At 37.0% G+C, this 11,129-nt stretch overlaps 1 long non-coding RNA gene across 1 annotated transcript; it reads right to left on the reverse strand.

Moving 5' to 3' along the window:
- Positions 1-5,369: 5,369 nt before the first annotated feature.
- Positions 5,370-10,754, reverse strand: LOC131564119 (uncharacterized). The gene is made up of 3 exons (XR_009275358.1): positions 10,643-10,754; positions 5,770-5,882; positions 5,370-5,534 (listed from the first exon to the last, which is right to left on the reverse strand). It is a non-coding gene; the product is annotated as an uncharacterized LOC131564119 (long non-coding RNA).
- Between the last annotated feature and the right edge of the window lie 375 nt (positions 10,755-11,129).

Here is an 11,129-nt window from a genome sequence, read left to right on the forward strand (position 1 = left end):
ATATTTATGTTTTTTATATTCAGAGTCAAATGGTTGTATAAGAGACACTGAACTATAATCAAACTCTAGCACAGATATTCATTAGCAATTACATTTTTTACAGTTTTCGAAAATGCAAGTCATGAAAATCAAAAGCACATAATTAAGAGCAACATTCAAACAAGGGCTTTTATTTACATCTAGTCAACATTTCTGACATACATAATTGCAGGCTTTAATAAATATGATTTGATTTATTAAATATGCATAAAAAAACTGTGATATATATGCAAAGTTGGTTCAATTTCTTTCTGGAGAAGCGAATGTATTAAAATAAATTAGGGAAGGACAAGTTGGCATAGGGACCCAATAAAGAAACACATCAGTACAGAATTATTAATTAAAAATAATATTCCTTTTTATTCAGTTCCTTAATTATTAAATTTTACATAAATTAGTACTGCTCTATTTTAATCAAACGCATTTGTACATTTGCAAATATTTTTCAAATTTTGAAAACAATAACACATCATAGTAATTTGAATTAACTGGTTTTTGCTATGCTTTAGCTCAGTTTCCTTTGGTATATTTTCTTCTCTTTCCACCATCTGCCATAACCATTCTTAAAAAGGGACTCAATGAAAGGTAAAGACTGGACAGAAACACAATTCACTGGAACTCCACACAAACACCTCAGGAAACAGTTTTAATTAAACAGAAGCTCCAGATGTCTCCATTTTGACCAAAAAAGCTCTCATTTTGCACTTTTGTCTTTTCCAAACCCACTCAGGAAAACGAACCATCTTTGCTTTTGAACTTGGAGATACATATAATTTTATTCACCCAACCCTAAAGTGAGGGGGTGGCACCAGCCCCTCGAACACCTCAGGCTGCCCAAGAGCTCAGAAAGCCTCGTTAGGCCTCGTTGGGCTTCCACAGCCTCGTTAGGCCTCAGAGGCCTTGTTAGGGTCCCCACAGGCCTCATTAGGGGCCCCCCCAAAAAAGCCTCATTAGGGGCTCTCCATAAAAAAGCCTGGTAAGGCCTTGGCCATGAGGGGCAGTGCCTGGGCTGGGCGCCCCTCACAAACAGGCTGCTCCTGCTGCCTAACGAGCTCCTGGCCTTTAATCAACAGCCTTGGAGGACGACCTTCCTTCCCAAAGTAACAACCCACAATGACCAACATTATTGTGATTGAACTTCCAAGGAAAGTTGTCAACCCCAACTGAGTGCAAGATGGAAAATGACTGTGACTGAAACCTGTTGTCTTGGGCGCCTATAAACAGTGAGCTGCAAATCACTGATTGTTTGCTGATTCATGTAAAAATTGAATTAAAAAACACCAAAACAGGCACACTTTTTTATACACATAATAGGCCCATGTCTACAAAACCAGTAAGAGAACATTTTGACTTTCATGTTCTAAGAAGCGAAAAGCTCAATGGATCTGAAGGATTAGAGATCCTTCACAGTTCCTCGTATATGAGGAGAAAGTGTTCCTCATATATGCATGAAACACACTCGAGATGTGAAAAAGAGGTAGGGTTTGAACAAGCCATTTGATTTCAGGTGAAAGGACAATACATTATCATCCCTTTTCTTTTCCCACCTTCACTGCATAAGGCATCACTGAATTTCATCTGGGTAGGATCAACATATCTACAAATTATATGGAAGCTCCATCACCGGCACATGTGTCTCAGTGACATATAAACTGCTGTTGTTGAATACACAAAAGTAAAAAAAATAAAAAGCCCAAAACCAAGCCAACAGCTTCCTCACTGGTTAAACAAAAATCAAATCCAAAACAATATTTCATTTCTAAGAAACATGTCTGAATACATAAAAGCAGATTGTTTTTCAGTAAGGAAATGCCATTTTTACAAAGTAATTTTTCAGAGATTTGTACAAGTTATTTCTTCAAATTCATGCTCTCTGGCCAAGTTGGATAAATTCCTTGATGTGGTCATTTTTCAGCTGTATGTTTATTGAATCTAGAGGTCAATGGTTAGAGGAATTAATAACCTTGATCAGGTTTCACTGCTGTCAAATAGCACATTAGATGGAGTTTTTAAATTCCTGTAATTATCCAAGAACTGTAGCTGAAATTAACTCTTCCTCCCCCACCACCAAAAACAAATAAAAGGAGGGGATGGTTGGGAAGCAAATTTGTTGTTTTTCAGATTCATGATTTTCTGTGGAGAAAAGGGAAATTGAGGAAACCAGAACAACTCTGGGATACTTTATTTTTTATCATGAGGTTGGAAATGCTGAATCACTTGTGTTCTATATATCTGTGGCAGCAAACAGAACACATGCTTATGAATTTCACAAGGAAGCCACTAGAAGTTTTATACTGACAGATGCTGAAGCACCTCGTTTTACTCATGTTGGTCCTGAAATTGGAAAGGCACAAGTTGTGATAGAAATGCTGGCTACAGGCATCAGATCTCAGGTCCAGAGAGAGTCTAGACACAAAGGTTTGGAATGGTCCCAAAGGTAATAATCATCTGACAAGAATCAAAACTTCTTAATTTAGGCTGGGTACCAAGTTCATTTGGCTTGATTTTATCTGGTGCTGGTCAGAAAACACCATGCAGCACAGTTTTATGTGATTTTATAAGGCTGGGTCTCACCAGGCCTGAACACCTCTGCACGGAGCTAATTTCCATGGCTCACCAGAGTCTCTGTGATTACTTACAGGAAGCACACAGGAACTGGAAAAATGCTACAGGTTGAGAAAAGCAAATGATTGAGCAATTTTAGGCACAAAACAGCATTGCTCTGTCAGATGCCTGCAGAATCACACCAAAATATAGTCCTGTCATTTTTGGACATCTACATGTCCTACTTTCCTCTTAAACTCATAAGCAGCCTGAGTTCTGGCTTGAGCTTTGAAGAGGACAGAATCTCAAAAACTATTCCAAGCATTTTGCAAAATGAGTGCCTTTTATAGGATGTTCTCCAGAGGAGCTCCTTAACTCTGATACTTCTTCAATGCTATTTTAGACTCTTGGTCAGATGTTTGTTCTGGTAGTGTGGAGAACGTGACACCTGTACAAGTGTCCTCTGTGAAAGGACGGTGTTTGTGCCACTTGCTAATCTTTTTTTATTGTTGTTTCTTCTATTTCTTTTAAATATTGCTTTTTTTCAAAATAATTTTAATATTTTTCCAGGAAGGCAGGAGCTATCACCAAGATAGGACTTTCTCAGCGTATTTATAACTATCATGTAGATTCTCTGAAAATAGAGTTCTTTGATCTAACTCAAACTAGCCAAAGAGATAAGAGAAACAGATTGACACTGAGCTATTCTGAAGCTTGGGGAAAATGAAACAGATATAAATCAAAGAGCAAATATTGTCCTCTGTGATTCTGGCTTCTTCTGCAGGAGTCTCATGCATTATCACCAAAATACATGTTTGAGGTATATTCTTCACACTTACTTGAAATTTTCTAATTAAACACAGTTGGTAAAAACAGAAATAAATACAGAGCAATAATATAACTATGTCTGACTGTTGAACAGCATTTGATTGCTCATTTCTCCTCATCTCCTAACCAGGGGAGTTCTTAGAGGAGCCTGGATCACAAGACTACTTCATGAGACTGACCCAGATACTGAAATTATAAAACAGTGATTAAAAAATATAAAGCAAATAACTAAAAAGAAAAAAAATCCTTGTTTTATTGTTCTACTGAAATGGAAGCGGTAACTCCATGTCTGAGCATACTCTGGAATTCAATTCTTTGCCCCAGTGTACCAAGAGAACCAGGTGTGAACTGGACATTGGCAAAATTAGTTTGAAAATTCTTAAGTCATAATAATGCTGTCCAGAGACAATATTTTAACAGGAATATCAAATAAAGGCATCTAAATAGCTTAAGCTAAGGTCAGATAAACTAGGAAAAGGATTAGATATTGTCATCTGTGCTAGGAAAGGACTAGACTTAATAATGATCATGGCTCTTCAGTCCTATTTTATCCATTGATAGAATCATCCAACCATAAGAAAGAAAAAGTAGTAGTTGGAACAAACCAGCCATAAGAAAATAAAATTCTATGGGTGAGATGCTGTAAAAAAGACCACTAGAAGAAACATCATCATATTTCATAAGTTTTCATGAATATTCAGTACAATACGAAATTCGGTAAGGAATTACTCAGTGGTGCTCTGGGAATAGCAGAAATAGTTCTGTAAGTATTCCAGGAGAAGAACAATTTGGCATGCATTATGTAAAAGAAACTTCAAGTAATCTTTTAGTCTGAAAGTACTAGCAGACTTCCAAGGATCAAATATTTGGGTAAAACCATGTGCCTAGGGACTGATCAAGGGTATACTTCTAGTGATAAAATCTGACCATTGTGAAGACTAATTATTATAGACAAAAAAAAAAAAAATAGAAATGCAATTCACAAGGCTGTGAATAAAGAACGCACAGATTTATCTGCTTATGCAAAGGACAATTTTTCTTACATATATAGACATTAAGTTAGGAAAAATGTTGGTATATACTTGCAAGGAGATAAAATAAAGACTGTGATGCAGACTGTATAATTATAATTCTTTTTGAGATATATGACTACACTGCATTTTGAGAGCTGTTAGTGACAGAATTGACATCATGATAAAAGCATAATGTTCTCCTTAGAGAGCTTGGCTTTCTAGTGTGTAACAAAGAATACAATGGTGTTAAGACATCTTAATGAGAAAAAGAAAACATTTCTGTCATTATGCCATAAATACAGCATCATCATTTTTAACCTCCAAAAGCTTCTAGTAAATCAGTTAATGGCTGCTTTGTAAGGAATTGGTAAAATAAAATTATAAGGAAGTTTCCAGCTAAAATGATCCTGATACCCAAAGTACTTAAATTCGCCCATTTTTCTTCAAGAAAGAAAGAAAACAAGCTAGCGAACAAACAACAACAACAACAAAAAAAAAAAAAATCACCAAAACAAAAAACAAACAAACAAAAAAAAAAAAACCCAAAAAACCAAAAAGTAAAAACAAAAAAAAAAAAAACACCAAAAAAACCCACCCAACCTCACTCTAGATTGCTAGATTGTAAAGGATTTAATCTTGTTCCTCTTCAGTTCTCAGCAGTTTTAAAAATAACACTAAGTACATACTAAATCTTGAAACTTATCTGTACTGGAAAGAATCAAGATCCAGTCAAAACAGTCTCAATAAATTTTCCCTGATCAATTCCTGACAGTGCACACTGAGCAACCCTGAACAGAAAGGTTTAGCCAGCTGGAGATCCTTTCCATACATGCAAAAAGAGATGGAACTGGACCCTTGAAAAGAATCAAGCCTGGCACATGTGGTAGTCACAAAAGGTCACAGGACAAACAACACAATTAAATCAGACATGAAGTTGAATTATACATGAGATTACTTTAATCTTGGTGTTATAAGAGCTGTTGTGCAGTGCCAGGCCAAACAGCTTTGAGATTTGCCAGTAGGGCTTGTCCAGAGAAGAGCATGGCAGTGACAGTGTCTGTATGTGTGGGCATGATCCTTGTATGTCTGAGCAGCTGATTGCACGTGGAGCTAAAAAATAAAAGTTATTGAGGATAGGATTATGGCTTTCCTGAGGTTACAACAGGCATGTAGCATCCCCCAAGCCCTCCACTTCCTGCCTCTCTCTCATGCATCATAAACACAGACCTAACTAAAATACAACCTGCAGGTAAATGATCTGATCTACCACATTGTGGTTGTGACATCCTGCACTACAATATGGCACCTGTACTGAGGACACCACAGAAATCTGGATTTTACATACCCCTGATGGGGAGGAGCATCAGTCCTCAGATGACCCCATGCACTGTTTGGTTATGATGTCTCCAGGTAGGAATGGCTGGACATAAATCCTTTGTGATGGCAAAGTGCTAGAATCTGTATCAGCAAAACCAAAAAAAAGGTTGAGATCAAAGTTTTATCTTTAAAGGGACACTATTTTTCAGTCTGAGGACTCTCATTTATGTTTTTCTATTTCTTTTACTTTTTTTTTGTAGTGTCCAGTGGAACACATATCGGAGCTGGGTATAAATAGGGTGTGTCACCCCTTTAAAATCTGGCAGCCTCAACAACTGGGAAAAGCATTTTGAATTACAATTCCACGAATTTGCAATACCAACAGACAAAAAAAGAAAAAAATTGTCAATGATGTAGATATTTGCTACTCAGGAGGGCAGATGGCAGAAATTCCCTACGTTCTGATATAGTGGCAGCCCAAGAGACCAGCTCCTCCTCCTAGAAAAATTCGATATTATAGGCAAGGTAGAAAAACACAGTAATTTTGATAGAAAAAAAAAAATTTTAAGATCTTTTGGATCTATCAAAAATATCACAAACCACTTATCTCTTACCATCAAAGAGTGCAAGAACCACTCTGTGTTTTGTGAAGGTTTTCTGGAGTCAGAAAGAGGATTGAGATCCTACCAGAATGAAATTTATTGACTTCTTAATCCAAAATATCAAAATGTCTTTTCATTTTGAAAATATCCTTCCATTTCAGTCCCCTTATGGTTGTTATTGAAATAGCTAGGAAAATGATATTTTAGATGAAATTCTTTGTTCTTGGTTCCTCATCAAATTACACAACATTTACACACGCTTCGTACACAAATATTGGTATAATTAATAGTTACTATGATTTCTCATAAGGGTATATGCTTAGATCTATTAACTTGATTTAATGATAAATTAACATGTAAATTAAGATAGCTCTTAGCTACTGGGCTCTTACAGTAGTTCTCTCCTAGCCATAAGTATTGATAAAGAAAATATAGACATTAAAAAGAAATCTAAGTAGAGGAAAAAGTCAGTCCTCAAAGTAAACTGTACTTCCCTAATATAATGCCTTACTCATGGGGCATTTATAATCAAAGAATAACAATGGCAAAGAAAATTACTACATATGTGAATATCTGATGCTGAAAAGAAAACTGATTGATAAGAACAATATTGAGACTTAAAATCACCTAATCACAATCAGTAACTTTTAGTCTGTAATCTGCCCTACTGCCAAATGCATAGGAAAAAAGCCAAAATTGCACTAGCTCATTCACAGGAACATGCACCTGAGAATCAAAACACAATGGCAAAAGCTTCAGGGTGCATTACTTTAAATATTAAATAGATAAAAATTAAAGTATCAGAAGTCCAGACAAAGCTATATTATGCTCCAAAAGAACTGAACTTTTGAACATTTCACCTTTTTATACAGAGTGGTTTGCTTTCAGATGTGTGAAAAGATTTTCCTCTGCCAGCAACTATTCTCCTCTGAAATAATTTCTAATGCTCCACTGGTAGAGAAGGTCAAATACTCACACTGGGGAACCTGAGAACTGTAGCTTGTCCCTTTAACCTTTTCCCCAAAGTTTTTGGTCACACCAGAATCTTCTGTAGCTACTTTTCACCATCCTGTAAATAACTAACTAATACCACTTACCTGTCTTTTGACAATATTTCCCAAGTGGAAAACATAGAGATACAACACTGATGAGTGTCACCAAGAGAAATAGAGTTCAAAATTATTTTTATTGTACCAATAAATATACAAATTTCAAATCCAATAATTTTACTCAAAATATAAAACCTGTAACTGCCTGAATGAAGTTCTCTCTGCTGATAATTACAAATGTGACACATAGACCGTGTCAACATCACCTTTTTTTCTAGACAGCAAGCTTTTTAAGCAAGCTGCCTCAGAGGCTGAAGGACTTTGAGCTCAGTGTGGGCAACAGAGCTTCCTAAATGCCAGGACATGCTGTCAACAACACCTGGGAGAACCCACAGTGAGGTTAGCAAGACATCTGCACACACTTTGGTCACACTGAACAACATGAGCAGTCACAGATAGCTTGCAGCTCCTATCCCTCTAAGCATCAAACTTGTCCTCTCCATCACAAAATAAACAAAAAATAAACCCAGCAGTGAATTATAAAGTGTGTGGGATTGGTGACAGCCAGAAACAGCTTGTTTAAGGACCAAAAATTAGCGTATTGTTTGTGGCACTTTCTGGAAGAAATATTCATAGTTGTCAATCACTTCTGATTGTCTTAACAACCCAAATGTATTAGAGATTGGGAACTAAAATATTTAAGCAAATCAGAAATGGAAGTGCTATTCAAAGCAGTAAAATACCGTGACTAATGTGTCCTTTGCAAAGAACATCACCTTCAGAAAAGGCAGAAAAGGAATCAGAGATACACAAATTGATTTTATGATCATTATTTTATGCAGAAGGACATGAGGGCCCTTTGAAGCTGAAAATTATTCTAATCAAACTATTATTACCTGTTTCCATCCTAAATCAATTTCCTCCTTAGGCTTTAGCTGAAATCAGTGAGGTAATAGACATCAGACATGCAAATTCAACAGGAGAGAAAGTTCATAAGCACTTGTTCCTTAAAAAGATTTATTACAAATGTTTTTTCCCTGAAAGCCTGATGATGGATGTGCCAAGGTTTGTAGCTGTGTCTAATAGGGGTGGACAATGTAAAACATAAGAAACAGTGCCCTTTCAGATGAAAGGCAAAGAGCCAAGCTTAAGCTCTTGGAAAATAATTACAGCTCATGTACAAAGACAGCTACAATTTACTTTGTTATTGTATTAAAATGTTGGTAAAACCACTTTCCCCAGGAAAAAAAAAGCCCAGCAGATTAACAGATCCTGGATTCTAACAGAAGCCTCTAGAGCAATGTGACAATCCAGACAGGCAACCCTCACACTCAGTGTACAATAATTTCTCTTGAGGTGAACCAGATTAATTTGGAGGTTTTTCTTACTGTAAAAAACAAACAAACAAAACCACCAAAAACACCACATAACCAACCAAACAAACAAAAATCCCAAACAAAACCCACTTACTATTATCAACATAATACAGGGTAAACATTTTTTATCTAATTGAAATTTAACATGTAACAGGCACCAGTATGCAGAACAGAACCCATGGCAGGTCCCCACCAGCACTTTTATAATCTGCAGGCACAGTCTGAAATGACCTTGTTTCTAACCATAGCTGCCTTTCTAGCAGAAAACTTTAGAGTTCTGCTGGTTTCCTGGGCAACTATTAGTAATGCAAGAAAGATACAACATACAAAAAATTACATTTTACCCAATCCTGTTTCCAGTAACTGTTAATTCCCCTCTCATATCAAAGGGAATTTTACAAAAGAATTTTTCCTCCCATGTCAAGAGTAACAGATAACACAAAACTTTACCACAGTAAAGGCCATTTCATACCTCTTTAACCATCACATCTGATACTGCCTAGACTACTACAAAACAAGTGTTAACCTTTTCAAGAAGTTTTCTGCTTTTCATCTGTGCAGGTAAGCACTGTTGTGTTTCTGGGGAGATCAAGGCAGGGAGTTTAAGTAAAATGCAGATACTTCTCAAAAAGCTCTTAACCTTTTTGTCACCATCCTCATGTCCTGCTCTAACACATGGCACTTCAGCAGTGGGGAGCAAAAAGCACACTTCACAAGAGGCAATTCAGCAGGACTGAGGTGGCAACTTCTCTGTTTATTCTTCCTCATTATTATTCTTACACCAACTACATTTAGTTTCTGCACAAGTGTCACACTGATATCCTCTTTTCCCCCAGTGCTGGCTCTCACAGCCTGCCTTGGCTGCTTGTAAAGATTCACCTTCTCAACAAGGATGTCACACTCAAAAGGGAAACGACTGCTGAGTTATGAAATCTATGTGGGTTTATCCTCTGCTTGGCAGAGTCAGCATTTACATGGACAAGGAATATTTGGCCACATTGTAAAGCTTTCACCAGACCTCAGAAAGAAGCAGAATACCTTAAAACTTACAGATGAAAGGAAACATTATGTGACAACCACAGCTGTGTAAAGCAGGGCAAATTCATCTCCCCACCCTCCCCCAAATAAATAAAAAAATAAATGAAATCGAGGATTGGCAGAGAGTAGGAGGAAAGAGTTAAAGATAACAAAGAAAGCAAAGATTAAGTGAGTCTCTAGCATGAAATGCATTTTCAGCCCTTTACTGACAGATCTGAAGAGGGAAAAATAGTATTTATGTTGCTGAAGATTGTGTTTACAGCAAGATGAAAGGGACAGAACATGGAGCCACAGCACACTTTTAAATAGAAAATAACATACAAAGTTCATTAGGTTTTTATAGAAATTACTTACACTTTCTATATAATTTTCCATCTATAAACTAGAGATTTACATTTCAATCATCCCTCTATATCTCCAAAAACATTTTCATATTGTTAAAGAATATGTGGACAAATCTCAAGTCATTTTTCGGAGAACAAAAACCAAATGAAGCATCCAGTCTATTCAAAACACTGAATCTTCACCCACAGACTTTTCTGTTTGTGCAAGCCCATCCATTAACATAATTTTAACTGCAGACTAATTGAGCCAAGCCACATGTAGTCAGCAATAGCAGAGTACACCTACACTTTCTAGGCATTTCCAGTGAATCAGATGCACAAAGCCTGGAATATTACTAGCAATCTTTAATAAAATGCACCAAAGAAAACTCTGTGGCTTAGTGATATCACAGAGCAGTTAGAGTTTTCAAAATGAAAGTCTAGAGAGAGCATAAAATTACTCCATGAACATGGAAAACAGAAGTGGAAAGAAATAAATTGTAGCAAACTGACCTTCCATGTACCGAGTCCAGTGACAAGCAGATCCTGAAGGCACATGCAGCACTCTCAGAAAAGATATTTGCTTTGTCTCTGCTTTTAACTTAGGACCTGCAGTTGTCCTCACACATCTACAGTGCAGTGCAGGCCAACACAGAGAGGTCTGAGCTGGCTACAAACAGGTGAGCCCTGTTTGCTGCAGGATAAATGCAGGAGTGAGGTGCTGATTATCAAACTGCTTACAGCTGCTGGGCCCTGTTGGCCACCCCTCTGTGCCAGGAGGAAGCAGCAGCCCCCAGCTGTAAGGTTTGACTCCTCAGCCAGCACCAAACTCTGCTGTGCAAGCCTGTGCTATCTAGAACTTCTCAACAAACATTGTGCTGTTTGTTATTTTTCACAAGGATCCATCACTGGTAACATGAAACACTCTCATCTTTCACCTTCCTATTCTTGAAACAGTGTCTGGCATAAATGCTCAATTACAAAGCAGCCTTGAAACATA

Source organism: Ammospiza caudacuta, chromosome 14 (assembly GCF_027887145.1).
Source record: "Ammospiza caudacuta isolate bAmmCau1 chromosome 14, bAmmCau1.pri, whole genome shotgun sequence".
Classification (NCBI taxonomy): Eukaryota; Metazoa; Chordata; class Aves; order Passeriformes; family Passerellidae; genus Ammospiza; species Ammospiza caudacuta.